Below are 17,795 nucleotides of genomic sequence, written 5' to 3' on the forward strand. Positions count from 1 at the left end.
AAAAGAAAATAGTGAAAATTTTAGTCAAATTACTTTATTCTGCACGGAGTTGTCACTGTTGGATGTTTGGACTAGAGCATAAACTGTCTCCGTCTCCTAGAATTGCCGATCGTTTGATTGACAACGATAACTCCACCCACATATTCTCGATTATCAAGTAACATTCTCAATGGTTACAGTACCCTCGATTGGCAGTCCTTTCATCGGTGGTGACGTCATTGAATAACTGTAAACGTTTGCTTGGTCAGCCATTTATTGATTTAATATGGACGACTGTTTAAATCTAAGCTGTATCCAAGCCACCATCCGAAGCTCTAGAGAGTTGATTTTGAGCTTGTCATGTAAATAAAGGTCTAATAATAATTTCTATAACATCTGAAACCTAAAGAAAAACTTGCAATAGGCAGATTTAGTTCTTAACTACTGTGTGAACCATCGTAAATTTTAAACGGATTTCTTCGATTATGAACAAACTACTTAACTTTGGTTATTATAAACTTACCTGTGTGTTTGTAATGAACTCCCGTTCGATAAAATCCATTGTACAACTAATTATCACAACGATGAGAACAAGTTCTCTCTTGAAAAATTTGAAAATTTACTTGTAATTTCGACAGAGTCGATGTCAACAATGTCTTCGTGACGTATTGGTCGAATCCAATATACCTGTTGCGGGGGTTGGTTAACATTGAAAGATAGTTTGACAGCGCGATCATTTTGATCGTATATGGGTTTGGGCGACGAAAAATATCAATTGAAGGCAATTACATAGGAGATTTATATGGAAACCATTGATCGCCAGTCTATCAAATTTTCTTCACAATTAAAATATCACTGATTGCACGGATACTCGTAAAAATAAAGTCATGTATAAACTATAAATATCCTATCTTCTTTATGTTATAAATAATTTAACAAGGATCGTGAAGCTTACCTCCGAATTCTCAGAGTGTATTTTGAATTTTATACGCATTCTTTCGATCGAATAATAACCGCTTCAGTAACATCTTTAAGCATGTTGCGGCAGCCCTCAGCGTGCCTATTGGGTGCCTGGGTGGGTATATAATGCTACTAAGCCCGTATGACCCCGTAAGAAGCGGAACATTAATTCTCGATTCGACAGTTTTGACCGAAGTGTGATAAAACGAATGTATAGTTGTGTTTGTGCGGCATGCGTGTTCAAAAGTAAATTATCCCATCCGAGTCGCTAATCAAATAATTAGAACAAAATATTTCAAAAAGTAAAGCTATAAAATTTGCAGAGATTTTACTAGAATGTAAAAGACGGTAACTAAATACAGGAATGCGGGTAGTTATGTGTGCGAACGCTCAAACTCAATGCCAATTGTCGTAGGTATCTAGACCACTCGGACCAAAGACTACTCGGACCAAAACAAGACCAGTCGGACCAATTAAATTATATTATAAGGCTAGACAATATGCTATTTATTTATTATTAAATCACAATACAAAGAAGCAAATAATTCTTATACGGAATTCTTATATTTAGAGTTGTTTAGTTCAATTTTGTGTACGGAAAATAAATCAACGATTAGTTTTAAAATTAATTAATAATGGTGCCAAAAAAAAATATCAATCTAATTTTTCTTATTTACCCTTGCAATGAGACTCGGTATGTCCAGACTTTTGACGGTCCGAGTCGTCTTTCTGTTGGGTCCGAATAGTCTTTTTGTATGGTCCGAGTGGTCTATTTGTTTGGGCTGAGTGGTCTATCAGTTGGTCCGACTGGTCTTGAACCGAGTGGTCTTTGGTCCGAGTGGTCATGGATTCTTGTCGTAATTGTACTTGAATTTCCTATGCTGTGACCCCTAATACGAAATGATATCTTCCGCAGAGCGACGTAACCATCTTCCATATTGGTATTTTTCTTTGGGAAAAGTTTGTGATATTTCAATTTTTCAAGAGAGAACTTGTTTTCATCGTTGTGATAATTAGTTGTGCAATGGATTTTATCGAACGGGAGTTGATTACAAACACACAGGTAAGTTTATAATAACCAACGTTAAGTAGTTTGTTCATAATCGAAGAAATCCGTTTAAAATTTACCAAGACTCAGACAGTAATTATCTTTAAAGAGAATCCAGATGGAATTTAAAAATATCAACATTCTGTAGTCCGAACAAGATTTCGCTCATAGCAGACTGTATGGCGTATGTCCGTCTTCATTAGCTTGGGGGGGGGGGGGTCACGTGGCTAAGTGGGTAAGGCGCTGGCTCGCTAGCTTGGAGGTCGGGTGTTCGATCCCTGCATTGGCCGAGAAAGTTCATCTCGATTTTCCGGCGTGGTTTTCCCTTGTCAGTGATGCAGAACGGAGGGCCTGACAAGGACAGTTGCCTAGTCGTTCGGATGGGACGAAAAACCGAGGTCCCGTGTACACATTGGCGTGCACGTAAAAGATCCCTTGGCAGTTGGAATTCGATATAAGAGTAGGCCGTAGCGCCGCTGCCCGGGCAAAACATCCCTCATAGCACACTGTATGGCGTATGCCCGTCTTCAATTAGCCCAGGTTAGGTGCAGAAGAGTAGGACGTTAAACCCCATTTCATTTCATTTGATTTCTTGATTAGCCGGGAATGGCGTATGTCCGTCTTGATTAGCCGGGCTAGTGCAGAACAGCAGGACGTTAAACCGCATTTCATTTTGTTATAAATATTAATTAAATACGGAGTAGGACGTATTTGAGAGCCAATAAATTCTATAAAGAGGAGTGTCCATGTCAGATTCAAATTTAAAAAAAAAGAAAAAACATCTTAGTCCAATAATTATTCAAACTCTAGTTATGGCTATTTCGGGACTTAGTGTATATCGACTATCCGTCGAAATATACCAAAGAATGCTACTTTACTATGAACCACCGGCCCTTTAACTTCTGCTAACCATTTTTTAATTGTACATGCAGATTTAAAGGAGGTAAATCGCTAATATTTGGGACATAGAAAGTGACACAAATGGGTCGCAACGCATATAATAATGTAACGTGAATGTATATAAACTGATTTACATTCAATCGTTTCCGTTTTTACTGTAATTTCAAATCAGTTATGTTCGGCGAAATACGCCAGAAGTCTCAATCGAGTGACAATCTCTAGCGTCTGGTTATTTCAGTCTACATAGTATTTATTGAGCATGCTCTATGCCGCCACCGTTTGACATGACTTGTGGAATATGTCTAGCCTCGTTCTTCGAGTCCCTTGTTACAAATGGACCTGAAACACATTATGATACACAATTCGTGTACCAATGGTAAAATGTTTATTTTGTCTTAAATATTGGATATAAGAAGCCCATCTTTTCCTGGTAAGATCACAACAACAATGTTGATTTAAATTGAAAATAATTCGTGTTTTCAATGTCAAAGACTTTGGATGATATTGAGTTAGAGACCTAGCTACTTTAAAACTAGATAGTACCGATCCTTTTAGGTTGAGAGAGAGAGAGAGAGAGAGCGAGGGAGAGAGTGTGTGTGTGTCCACTCAACATAGTCATTTCAGGAATAACATTACAGTGGTGTATAAACGTGGGGCCGAACCCACACCTTGTATAGGTGTCAGACCTTATGACTTGCAGCGCATGCGTTAGATCACCATGCAACTACGTGGAACCTCATATCATTTCTATAATTTATTTCATAACACAATTTATATGGAATACAATCACTGGTTTATACACATATAGCACGACGTTTCAACAAGTATTCTCTTATCGTTATCAAGTACAAACAATGTATATGTGTATAAACCAGTGATTGTATTCCATATAAATTGTGTTGTATTTTTCAATGTGCTCAATCACTAAATGCCATTCAAGGATTAAATTTATTCCATATATTTATAACCATGATTAATACAAGATTACGTTATTCATATTAGTCACTGTATATAATTTATATTATCAAGGTTATTATTTAATCACCATGCTAAAACGACCTTTATATATATATATATATATATATCATATACCCACTATGTCCTGACCCCAATATAATTACACTCTAACCCCTGATATTTCTAAATGACATATAATATTCCAAATACCAGATACATAATTGAATAATTTCTAGTTTTATTGTGGAAGCTGTCAAGATGAAGTCTGTGTTAATTCTCTTTCTTGCAGGTTAGTTTTAAATTTTTGATGTAAGAAATATTTTTCGTGTCTTGTTTCTCTCATGTCGGTTAGCGCGTGCGGGCTATATTATAAGGTCTGTCAACTCTCGTGGTTTCGATTCCGCGGTTGTACGTGACAAGGAGTAGGGTCGCCTGTCCAACCTTGTAGGTTTTCTCCGGGTCCTCCAGTTTCCTAACAGTTAAACAAATAGATAATGAAATAAGAGCATGCTAAAAACAAATCCGTCATTTTGCTTCACTTTAAACGTAGATATTAGAGATTCAATTTTAGGCTAGAATCGATCGTAACTACTACCGTTGGTACGATAATAAACAAAGTCTCGATTATTCCTATTTACGTTAAATCATCCATTGCAAAATGTATTCAAATCCACTAAATATCGCAAGCTAACGATGGCATCGAGAGTTGATTATAGTCTTTGTAAGTTAATTAATGTCTAATTAAATCACATAACATTTCAGTCCTAAAGAAAGACCTGCAATATGCAAATTTAGCTCTTGCATAATGCATGTTTTAGAAATACTTTTATATGTTTTTTTCAAAAAAGAAACTCGAATTATATTATGTATGTATTAGAAGTATATAATGAAAATGGGGTGAAGTCCTACTTTTTCTTACACCGACCGGGATAATGACGGTGGGATAGGAGGCCACCCGACTCATGGTCAAGGGGGGAGGGCCTGACAATGACATGTGTCTAGTCGTTCGGATGGGACGAAAAACCGAGGCCCCATGTACACATTGGCGTGCACGTTAAAGGTCCCTTGACAGTTGGAATTCGATATAAGAGTAGGCCATTATAGTGCCGCTGTCCGGGCAAAATTCCCCTCATAGCACATTTTATGGTATATGCCCGACTTCATTAGCCCAGTTCGGAGGTGAACAGTAGGAGGTTAAACTCCATTTCATTTCATCTCTCCATAATCCTACTGCTCAACCAATGTTAATCCAAATCATTACACGGTCGCCCAGATATACTACACAGCTCCAAACGTCTCAGTGCCTTCGGGAGATAACCCCTCTCCCAAAACACGATAAATACTGGAGTCAGCTCGCCCGCTCCCGATATTTCTCAAACTGTTAATAAAATAGTAAACAAAATTACAGAGTATGTTAATAACTGTTGTCATCAGACTTATTCTGACTCACCCAGACTTATTCTGACTCATTCAGAATTATTCTGACTCATTCAGAATTATTCTGACTTATTCTGACGTCTAGTCTGACTCATTCAGACTTATTCTGACTCATTCAGGTGAGTTTAACATTTGTTGTTTCTTTTTATTACAGTACTTTATTTATATCTGACGCTAGGGTCGGATGCTGACGTCACAAAAACAGAAAAGAAAGCTGTAAAGACTGAAAATGAAGGTCAGTATACTCTACACGTGCATTCTCGTATTATGGAGGTGGGTGGGGGGCATGGTGGTTATAGGGTACCATGGAGGTCGAGTCAGTATGGCGCTGGCTTACTAGTATAACTCCCGCCTTCGACCCAGTGCGGAATCGTGCAGGGCAGAGAGCCTGGCAAGGAACGACGTCTAGACGTCCGGATGGAACGACAAACTGAGGTCCCATGTACACATTGGTGTGCACGTAAAACAATAAATTGGCATCGGAATCGCTGCTGTCCAGACAAGATTTCCCGTCGAAGCACACTGCATGACGTAATATGCTCGTCTGTATTAAAGCCCGGCTAATTCTATTTGGGAGGTTGGATGGCCGAATGGTTAGCACGTGCGTGTTGTATCATACGGCCTGTCATTGAGTCAACTGGCGTGGTTTCGAATCCCCGGTTGTACGTGACAAGGAATAGGTTTTCTCCGGGTCCTCCGGTTTCCTCCCACTACTAAAGAACCCTACGCGCAAGCGAATTATTGAAATAAAATTAAACCATATGTTAGTCCCGAAATGACCTAGTTTGTGTCGAGTGGACGTTAAACCCCATTTCTCTATCTCTCTCTATTTTAGTCAAGGTGGCTGAGATGTAGGTCCAGGGTTAAGGATGGAATTAACGCTATAGCCCTGTTTACATCTCGTGACCTATGACGTTTTCTAGCCGGGGTGGGGGGAGTGAACGGTTAGCCCGTGTGCACTGTATCATAAGGTCTGTCATTGAGTCAACTGGCGAGGTTTAGATTCCCCGCTTGTACGTGACAAGTAGTAGGGTCGCTTGTGCAACCTCGTGGGTTTTCTCAGGGCCCTTTGGTTTTTCCCACTGCTAAAGACCCCTACGCGCATGCAAATTATTGAAATAAAAAATTAAACCATATGTCAGTCCCGAAATGACCTAATTTGTGTCGAGTGGATGTTAAACCCCATTTCTCTCTCTCTCTCTCCTCTGATGAATAGGTAACTAGTCTGCTACATACATTTTATATATCTTGCTTTTTTCAGTGAATGACGTATTTAGAAGTGAGAACTTAGCCAAAGGTTTCATCAAAGATAAACGGGCACCTGCTCCTGGCGGCTTCTTGTTCAGACCTAGATATCATCGTACCCATCGTTACCATCATGGCTACCATAGGAACCGTTACTTCAAACATAAATCACGGGAAGAGTATGAAGAGATGGAGGAGGGCAGGTTTTTCGGAAAATAAAATGGAGATAAACATTGTTTAACATTTATTGTATTTGGGGAAATATCAGAAAATAAAAGTACCCAACCACTCTGGTTTTATTAGTGTTATTACGTATCAGCACATGGTAGGTGGTAGTGGGGATTGTGGAAGGTGGTAACGGGGATGATGGTAGTGGTAGATGGTGGTGGTGGTAGCGAGGTTAATGGAAGGGGCTATAGTGGGGATGATGGAAGGTGGTATCGTGGGTAATGGAAGGTGGTAGCGAAGATGATGTGAGGTCGGTAGAGGAGATGACGGAAGGCGGTATCGGAGATGGTGGTGGTAGCGGGGTTAATGGAAGGGTGTATATTGGGGATGGTGGAAGGTGGTAGCAGGGGTAATGGAAGGTGATGTGAGATCGGTAGAGTAGATAACGGAAGGCGGTAAAGTAGATGCTGATGGTAGCAGGGGTAATGTAAGGGGGTATAGTGGGGATGATGGAAGGTGGTAGCGTGGGTAATGGAAGGTGGTAGTGAGGATGATGTGAGGTCGGTAGAGGAGATGGTGGAAGGCGGTAGCGTAGATGGTGATGGGTGCGGGGGTAATGAAAGGTGGAAGTTGGGATGATGGAAGGTGGTAGCGAGGACAATGGAGAGTGATAGTGGCGATGGTGGGAGGTGGTAGCGAGGATAATAGAAGATGGTAGTGGGGATGATGGGAGGTGGTAGCGAGGACAATGGAGGTTGGTAGTGGGGATGATGGGAGGTGGTAGCGAGGATAATGGAAGGTGGTAGCGGGCGTAATGTAAGATGGTAGCGAGGACAATGGAATATAGTAAGTGCAGGGGGGACTGCATCACACATAATTTACACAAAAACAAATATACGGACAAGACTCAACACGCAGAAATCACAAACAAACGAACAATTCAAATTAAGTGAATGGATCCGGGGGCTAGCCGTAAGCGTGGTAGCGAGGACAATGGAAGATGGTAGCGAGGACAATGGAAGATGGTAGTGGGGATGATGGAAGATGGTAGTGGGGATGATAAAAGATGGTAGTCGGAATGATGGAAGATGGTAGTGAGGATGAAGGAAGGTGGTAGCGAGGATGATGGAAGATGGTAGTGGGGGGATGGAAGGTGGTAGCGAGGATGATAGAAGATGGTAGTGGGGGGATGGAAGGTGGTAGCGAGGATGATAGAAGATGGTAGTGGGGGTGATAGAAGGTGGTAGTGGGGATGGTGGAAGACGGCATGCAGGGATAAATGAAAGCGGAAGCGGTGGTGATGGCATTGGATAGCGGTAGTGGGGATGGTGAAATGGGATAGCGGTAGCGGATAGGAAAGCCGTGGAGGGGGGGGGGGAAGCGGTAGCGGAGAAGATTGAATGGGGTAGCGGTAACGGAGAAGATTGGATGGGATAGCGGGGATGATATCTGAATAAATAATAAAATAGTAACTTATTCATAAATGTTCCAGTGGTATAAAAACGTGATATTTTGGTTTCTGGATGTAGCACATATTTCTAACTCGCAAAGGTTCTATACCAAGAATGAATTTAATTAATGTTTTTCTTCTTCAAATCTCAATTAGCAGTTATAAAGCGTGTTTTTCTAAAGAACATAATACGTCTGAAAAACTCTACATAACATTTCTTCATGTTGTTTACCTAATAAAGCTAATAATGTCACTCATTAATCAGGAATATCCAACAAATGTTTATAAAGAAATCTGTTCTATTGTAAGTTTATGTAAAACGTCCGAGCTTTAGTCATTAAATGATGGCAATGCTAATACTGGTTTTGTATAGAACAACGTATTTTAAGAGTTTATTGTTCCAAGGGATTTGTTTCAACAAACTTACAGATAGTTTATTTCATGCATTGGTTCACGTATTGGCTTTTAACACAAGCGCAATCTTTTTGCACGTATCGGCCATGATGGGAGGTGATAACGGGGATCATGGAAGGTGGTAGCGTCGACAATGGGAGGCGGTAGCGCCGGTGATGGAAGGTGGTGGCAACGGGAACAAATGGAAGGATTAATGGGGATCAAAACTAAGCGATGGCTCTCGCAAAATAAAGTCTGAAAGCTGTTTTCTTATGTTTTACGCAGAAGGGTCCTCCGTTTACCAACTCAGTTGTCCATTGACTCGGAGTTGGTAAACGGAGGAACTTTCTGGTCTCAATTTTAGTTATCCTGGCTTGGTGTCGCTTGAATGTCGAAGCTCTTTAAATCACAAACAACAAACTTGCAATTTGTTTCGCCGTTCTTTATGTACAAATAATAACTTGATGGTTGCTTTACTATAATCATTCTTATTGTTTCTTAACTCTCAATTAGCAGATACAAAGTGTGTTTTTCCAAAGAAGATAATGCATCGAAGAAACTTTACTGTACGTTAATAAGAAAAATTCAACCAAGTTGGCTTATTAAGATGTTTATGAAGAAATCTTTTGTATGGTAAGCTCTGTAAAGCATCTGAAATAATGAGTTTTCGTTATTAAATAATGTCAATACAAATATTGCGTTTGTATACAACGTGTCTAAGAGGTTATTACAAGGAAACATTTGTAAACTATATTTGTTCCAATTAACACAGATAGAATTTTATTGGGTCCTTTACCGCTGTGTCGGGTTAGAATTAAGGACTAGTTATAATTTACCGCTGCAAGCAGCAGGTTGAATCTTGTGGTTGCGTGTGATTTGAATTAAGCAGCAGTTAGAATTTTCCCCGTTCTGCCAGATTAGAATTAAGCACCAGTCAAAACTCTACCTCTGTGCTGGATTAGAATTAAGTATTATTTACCGCCATGCTGTAAGCACCAGTTCGAATCTTGAGGTTGTGTGTGATTTGAATTAAGCACCAATTAGAATTTTCACCGCTCTGCCAGATAAGTACCAGTTAAAATCTTACCTCTGTGCTAGATTAGAATTAAGCACCAGTTGTAATTGTACCACAGTTTAAATCTTACCTCTGTACTAGATAAGAATAAATCACCAGTTAGAATTCTACCACTGTACTGGTTAAGAGTTAGAATTTTACCGCTATGCTGGATGAGAACTAAGTAGCAGTTAGAATCGCGAGACTGTATGTGTGATTATAATTAAGCACCAATTAGAATTTTACCGCTGTGCTGGAATAGAATTAAGCACCGTCCTAAGATATCGAATATGATGGCTTTTCTGTGGCTCCAGTTTTTAATCTTGGTTTGTTGTGTTATCGTGTCAAATAGTGAAATTATCCACATCGAAGCTGATTCTCAATATAGGGAATTTATAAATATCGAGGGGAAGACATCGGAATTAATATGGATTAAAGGGCGTCAGGATGCTGCAGTTGGACTGTTTGAGTTTTCAAAACAAATCCAGTTTGGCTTATGAATTTGTGATAGGCAGATGGGGCAACACTAAAACAGTATTAAGGATACACCAGCCTAATTATTTGTATCTTAGGACAAATGATACGGACCTTTTATTAAATCCTCACCAATTTACGCCATTTTGGATTAAATGGACAAGTAATAATGTGTGTATTAGACCAGGAACAGTGGGCAGCAATGGAAAACGGCTGGAAATCACGCACTCTGATACTATACCAATCAGATATATTTCATTCGATACTGCAACGCAATACGCGCTTAAGTTTGCATACGATTTATCATGCAAAAAAACCAATATTTCATTCTAATCAACATGCTGTAAACTAATATTTCATTCTAATCAACATTTTGTAAACTGATATTTCATTCTAATCAACATATTGTAAACTGATATTTCACTGTAATCAACATGTTGTAAACTGATATTTCAATATAATCAACATATTGTAAACTGATATTTCACTGTGATCAACATGTTGTAAACTGATATTTCATTCTAATCAACATGTTGTAAACTGATACTTCACTGTAATCAACATGTTGTAAACTGATATTTCATTCTAATCAACATATTGTAAACTGATATTTCATTCTAATCAACATGTTGTAAACTGATATTTCACTGTAATCAACATGTTGTAAACTGATATTTCCCTGTAATCAACGCGTTGTAAACTGATATTTCATTATAATCAACATGGTGTCAACTAAAATTTCATAATAATCAACATCTGATCTTTCGTTTTTGGATGTTGAAAATTGGACAGGAATTTCTCTTGAATTATTTCGAAAAATATATTTCTGGTTGTTTTATAGTTTTGTTTTTTGGGTTTTTTTATTTTTTTATTTTTTTTTTTGCTTTTAATATATGAATATGATATTAAATAGAGCACTGCACATTTAGTAACTTTAAAACTGATTAAAGATACATTACGGGAGATTCGATAACGAGTTGACAGTTCTCACTATAATAGTTAAAAACTAGATAATGTAAAGGCAATTTGCTGAAATTTTCATTCAAATTGATCCACTATGAACCGAGAACTAAGCGTTTGAAATTTCCGCCTATCATCATTACTAAAGTCAGTACGATAAACAGCATAGTCTCGATTATCCATTTAATCGTTAAATCGTGAAGGAAAGTTATGCAGTAAATCGGCTCATAATCCACTTAAGATCGCAGGCTAGCGATGTCATCTAGAGTTGATTATGGTCTGGATAGGTTAATTAATGTCTAATTAATAATTTAGATAACATTTCAGAACTAAAGAAAGACCTGCAATAGGCATATTTAGCTCTTGCACATAGTGTCTGTTTAAAAGTCAATATCTTAGTATTTTTTTTTTAAATTTTAAACAAAACCCTCAATTAGAGTGGGATGTAGACAATTAGGTATAGAACAGAGTTGACAACATAGGTTTTAAATTACAACTGATCAGGGGCGTGCTGGCAGGGAGTTTAGAAGGACGGTGTCCTCCCAGGCCCCCATTAAACAATAAGTCCACCCGTATAAGCGGGCCCCCCTGAGAGCTCTAATTTTCACGCGGAATCCCCTCAAAAAATTGAGAGTGCGCACGCGAAAAATCATGCATACACAACGATTAGTAAAATATATTATGCTGACGTGCAAATGTCTGTCACTTTAAGGTGAAATGGTCTTTGATTAAAAATTTTGCCGACTACAGCAAAATCATAAAGTGGAGTCAGAGAAAGTACAGTAGTTTGTCTTATAGTCAAAATAGCAGCATAAATTTGGAAAATATGATACCTAGATTTCTCCCAGAAGTGCTTGCAAAACGCGTTTCCCGTTGTCAAATTTCGGGGCCAGCACGACCCTGCAACTGTGATCTTCTGTCTTGTCCCTATGCCAGAAAAGACACCGCTACAATATTGCAGCTACAGAGCACCCATTATTTCACCCGATGGACTAAATACATTCATGTACTTTTTATTGACGCTTACCTTACTTTATAGTTCTATGGACTAATTTCTGCCTTTCTGATGGATATTAAAATCCGGTAATTACTCCAAAAAGCGTATTTCACAGGATATTTAAACACGGTTTCTGGGGGGGGGGGGACTGTATAGACGTTACCCTTGGCAAAATTTCCCCCATAGCACTCTGTATGAAGTATGTATCCAGTCGATGTAGAACACGAGGACCATAGGCGTACGAGCCAGTGGGGGGGGGGGGCTGACTTTTCGGGCTGATGGGTAAAGTGAAATAAAAAATATTTCATCTACTAGCAAAATAAAGTGCCCGAAATCTAATAAAACACTAATTTTACGGACTGGAAAAGCAGTAAAACGCGTTTGCGGCCGTTAAATATTCCAAAATTTTCTTGGGGGTGCATACAAGGTCAGCTCCGCTTCTTCGCCTCTCGAAGAAAACCGGCGCCGCTGTCTGTAAACCTGAAATTTTTTCGGGCATTTCTAGTTTTGCTTCACTAACTGTCACTGAGCCTTAATAAAACACTAATTTTACTTTTCTTTTAATTGAATACCACGAATTTGTACTGAGTTGACTATGGATTAAAAAATTTTGTATGGAGCCACTCTACTTTGTGCGACATTTTTCGGGCATCGATTTTTATTTGTGAATGCAGCTGCAACAGTCTGATTGGATGGTTGGAATTCAGAATGTGATTTCGGTTACAAAACCATTGGATACTTTTGGAGTTGCTTACACGGTCTAAAATAGCAGAAAACGCATTTGCGGTGGTTAAATTTTCAAAATTTTCTCCGGGAGGGTAAGGCCCCGATACTCCGCGACGATTGATTGGTTGTTTGGAATTCGGGTCAGCCAGGTAGGCTATATTGGACAAAATTGAAGTTGCTGTATTCACAGGCTGGAATAGCAGGAAAACTCTATATTAATTAGGTTATACTAGACCACTTTGAAGTTGCTTTGTTCACTGGCTGAAATAGCAGGAAAACGTGTTTGTAGCCTTCAAATATTCCAAAATTTTCTTGTGGGTGGGGGGGGGGCATACAAGGTAAACTCTGCTTCTTCGCCTCTCGAGGATGACCGGCGCCGCTGTCTGTAAACCCGTACGCCTATGGCTAGGACGTTAAACTCATTTTCATGTCTTTATCAAGTAAATTATATAGTTACTAGCAGGATACCCATGCAGCTTTGCCCGGGGTCCAAATATGGTGGCCTAAAACAATCACAAGGTCATGCACAGACGTGGGGTAGAGCATGGCGACGAAGCGTGAATCGTCAGGATACAGGCCCAATTTGCCTAATGCCTAATTTCGATGGCCTAAAACCTTCACAAGGTCCTGTTGGTTCATTTGTTAACTAACAGACGTGGGGTAGAGCATGGCGACGAAGCGTGAATCGCCCGAGTACAGGCCCAATTCGTCTAATGCCCAATTTCGATGGCCTAAAACCTTCACAAGGTCCTGTTGGTTCATTTGATAACTAACAGACGTGGGGTAGAGCATGGCGACGAAGTGTGAATCGCCCGAGTACAGGCCCAATTCGCCTAATGCCCAATTTCGATGGCCTAAAACCTTCACAAGGTCCTGTTGGTTCATTTGTTAACTAACAGACGTGGGGTAGAGCATGGCGACGAAGCGTGAATCACCCGGGTATCGGCCCAATTCGCCCGGGGCACAAATTTGATGACCTAAACCATTCACAGTGTCATGCTGGTTAATTTGTTACCACATGTATGTGGGGGGTGGATCACAGCAACAAAGAATGATGGGTGAACGTACATGCACACTTTGAGTTTATTCATATAGATAGACGAAGATGGCACATCATTATCTACATAGAATTGTGTCCTGTGCATCATAGCGAATGCTTTAACTGAAGTGAACTGAAATGGGGTTTCACGTCCTACTGTTCTGCTCCGAACTGGGCAAATGAAGACGAGCATACGCCATACAGTGTGCTATCAGGGAAATTTTGCCTTGACAGCGGCACTACGGCCTACTCTTATTTCGAATTCCAACTGTCAAGGGGTCTTTTACGTACATGCCAATGTGTACAAGGGACCTCGTTTTTTTGTCCCATCCGAACAACTAGACAGTACATCTCTGACAAGGGGGAACCACGCCGGGAAATCTGGATGAACTTTCTCGGCCAATGCAGTGATCGAACAACCGACCTCCAGGCTAACGAGCCAGCGTCTTACCCACTTAGCCACTGTGATCCCCGCGAATGCTTTAAGATCTTGATCTATCTTTATGTAATTAACTGTCTTCACAGGTTCACTTCAACTTAGAGCCACAGTGGCTCAACGAGTAAAGGAAGGAGAGAGAAATGAAATGAAATGGAGTTTAACGTCCTACTGTTCTGCTCCTAACCTGGGCTAATGAAGACGGGCATACGCCATACAGTGTGCTATGAGGGAAATTTTGCCCGGGCAGTGGCACTATCGCCTACTCTTATATCGAATTCCAACTGCCAAGGGATCTTTTACATGCACGCCAGTGTGTACATGGGACCTCAGTTTTTCGTCCCATCCGAACGACTAGACAGCTTTCCTTGTCAGCCCCTCCGTCCTGCATCACTGACAAGGGAGAACCACACCGGAAAATCTGGATGAACTCTCTCGGCCAATGCAGGGATCGAACACCCGACCTCAGGCTAGCGAGCCAGCGTCTTACCCACTTAGCCACCATGAGAGAGAGAAATGGGGTTTAACGCCCACTCGACACAAACTAGGTAATTTCAGGACTAACATATGGTTTAATTTTATTTCAATAATTCGTTTGTGCATAGGGGTCTTTAGCAGTGGGAGGAAACAGGAGGACCCAGAGAAAACCCACGAGGTTGGACAGGCGACCCTACTCCTTGTCAGGGATTCAAAACCACACCAGGTGACTTAATGACAGTCTTTATGATACAGCGCGCACACGCTAACCTCCAGCTGGGGGATGGCCGAATGATTATCACGCGCGCGCTGTATCATAAGGCCCGTCACTGAGTCATCTGGCGTGGTTTCGAATCAGCGGTTGTATGTGACAAGGAGTAGGGTCGCCTGTCCAACCTCGTGGGTTTTCTCCAGGTCCTCCAGTATCCTCCCACTGTTAAAGACCTCTACGCGCAAGCAAATTATTGAAATAAGATTAAAACCATATGTTAGTCCCAAAATGACTTAGTTTGTGTCAAGTGGACGTTAAACCCCATTTCTCTCTCTCTCCTCCAGCACACTCTATGAAGTGTGCAAAAAAAATAAGATGTTAATCCTGGTTTAATTTCATTTATTTCAAATATTAGTTTATTTTATTCAATGGGTGACTTTTACAGTGTATTCTAATTATCCAAAAATATTTATCACAACAGAAATGATTCACAAAATAACAAGGAGGGGAGGGCATAAGTGACTTCATCATGAAACAATAACAATGAAATGGCATTGTATCCAAAGGGAAATAACTCTTGGACAAGGGAAATAACTCCTGTAATAGCTTGGTTAGTGTGCTAAAATAATCCAGTCACAGACACACATGTTTGTACGCCACATATCCAAAGCTGGATTATTCAGTCTAATAACTAACCTGAGCCCTAAACTTTATTCAGGTCAACCTGTGTGTTGGACAGATTTTAAAGTCTAGTCAAAAACATGGTTATTTATTAAAAGGTACAATTTTATGGATACACAATTACTGAGTTTAACACTAAGCGCCATTTCGACAAGGATACTCTTGTCTTTATCAATCATGCCTTGTACCTTGTGTTAATATGTTCATTTACTAAATGTCAATCAAAGAAGATAGTTATCTATTTCTAATTGCCAAACTGTTTATGGCATTGAATATCATAATAATAATAATAATAATAATAACAACACATGATACTACTGAAATCAACAAATAAAATTAAGACACGCAAACAGAATTCAGAAATATCAAGAATAGAAAGGTTACAAGTAGGGTATTATTAAACCAAACAAATATAGTGTTCACAGGCCTTCACGTTGATATGGGAGAGAATGCTCAAGCCCATACACATTCAATTTCTCATAAATCCCAAAATACAATTATTATTGTTCGATTTATATAGCGCTTCATTACACATGAGTGTTTCTAAGCGCATTCACAATAAAACAGTTCAAAAACATTTTTGAAATAAGTATGTTTTTAAGTTAGTCTTAACGCTCTGGATGGAAGAGGACTCTCAACAAAGAGTTTTTGGAAGATCATTCCACATTTTAGCTGCTCTGACGGAGAAAGCATATTCACCAGAGCGCTTATTATATTTGGGGATCCTCAATATGCTACGACCACTTGAAGAACGAAGGTTGGATCGCCGGGGAGTATAGAAATCAAAGAGTTCTTTTAAATAACTGGGTGCGGTGTCAGAATAAATTGATTTAAACACATTCACAAGAGCTTTAAATTGAACCCTCGCTCGAACTGGAAGCCAATGGAGTTTCTGTAACTTAGCTGATATATGATAAAATTTGCGTGTTTTAGTTACGAGACATGCAGCATTATTTTGCACTATTTGTAGTCTGTTTAAGGCTGTTTCTAAGGACATGTATCAGTGAACAAAACTGAACCAAATTGTGGACTGATATTCATTTTAGAGATTCAACTTTCACAATATTCCAATAGAATTAAAGCTCCTAAACTATGAAATATATTACCACTATAAGTAAGAAGTCGTGAATCACTTCAGACTTTTAAATCTAATCTAAAAACTTTTTTATTTACTAAAGCATTTCATTGAACTTTACTACAGACTTTATAACTTAATTTTTATTTCTTTAACGCTATTATAATTGTGATATTTTTAATGTTAGCCAATTTATTGTTTTTTTTGTTATTCCAATTAGTTTTTATCATATTGTCTATCTGCATTTTATAATTTTATTGAATTGTAAAGCGCATCTGAGCACTTTGTGAAAGGTGCGCTATAGAAATACACCAAAATAATAATAATAATAATAAAGAAAGGGATTCAGAACCTCTCAAATGACAACAGATTTCGAATTTAAACTTTATGTATGTTATTTGCGTTCTGTGTATTCGGTTAGTAAACTCATTAACATGTAAAGTCATGCTAATGAGATCAAGCCAACAGTTAGGCTGATGTCCCCCGCCGAAATCCCGAAATAATTGCATGTTTATCTTTTTCAAAAGTATCGAGCAATCAAACTGATTATCAACCATACACTAACATTCATCACTCTCTATCAAATAGAATCAAAGTCAAAGAAATTGCTTAGCATAGCTTTAGCGGGAAATGTTAATCATTGAACTCTGTGAAGACATTCACCTAATGAACATCAACATCAAGTTTAAACATTCTACCTCAATTAAAAGCATAGTTGTTATGTTCCAAAGTCTTGACCAAACAAATTGCTTATCGCTCCTTAGCCTAAGCAGAAAATTCTCATCAAACATAGTCAAGGTAATGATATAATGAATCTATACTCGAAGTTTCATAGCTCTCACTTGATTATAACCAAAGTTATCGTGCCTAAAAGCATCAACCAATCAAATTGCTTATCTCTGCTTACCATAAGCAGACAATGTTCACCATCGAACTCCATCAAGGCATTCACCTAATGAACGCATACACCAAGTTTGAACATTCTAGTTGAGCTAGAAGGAGAGTTATTGAGTTCCAAAAAGTGTGACGGACAGACAGACAGACACGAACCCATTTTAATAGTCCCCTGCTTGCTTCGAAAGGTGGGGACAAAAAGTTTTCTGTATACCAGATTGGTTGGTTAGATAT

The 17,795-nt window shown here is 39.2% G+C and overlaps 1 long non-coding RNA gene across 1 annotated transcript; it reads left to right on the forward strand.

Moving 5' to 3' along the window:
* Positions 1 to 4,053: 4,053 nt before the first annotated feature.
* LOC126820629 (uncharacterized) lies at positions 4,054 to 6,819 on the forward strand. The gene is made up of 3 exons (XR_007680027.2): positions 4,054 to 4,133; positions 5,436 to 5,516; positions 6,543 to 6,819. It is a non-coding gene; the product is annotated as an uncharacterized LOC126820629 (long non-coding RNA).
* The last annotated feature ends 10,976 nt before the right edge of the window (positions 6,820 to 17,795 follow it).

The sequence above is a fragment of the Patella vulgata genome, chromosome 5, assembly GCF_932274485.2.
Source record: "Patella vulgata chromosome 5, xgPatVulg1.2, whole genome shotgun sequence".
NCBI lineage: Eukaryota > Metazoa > Mollusca > Gastropoda > Patellidae > Patella > Patella vulgata.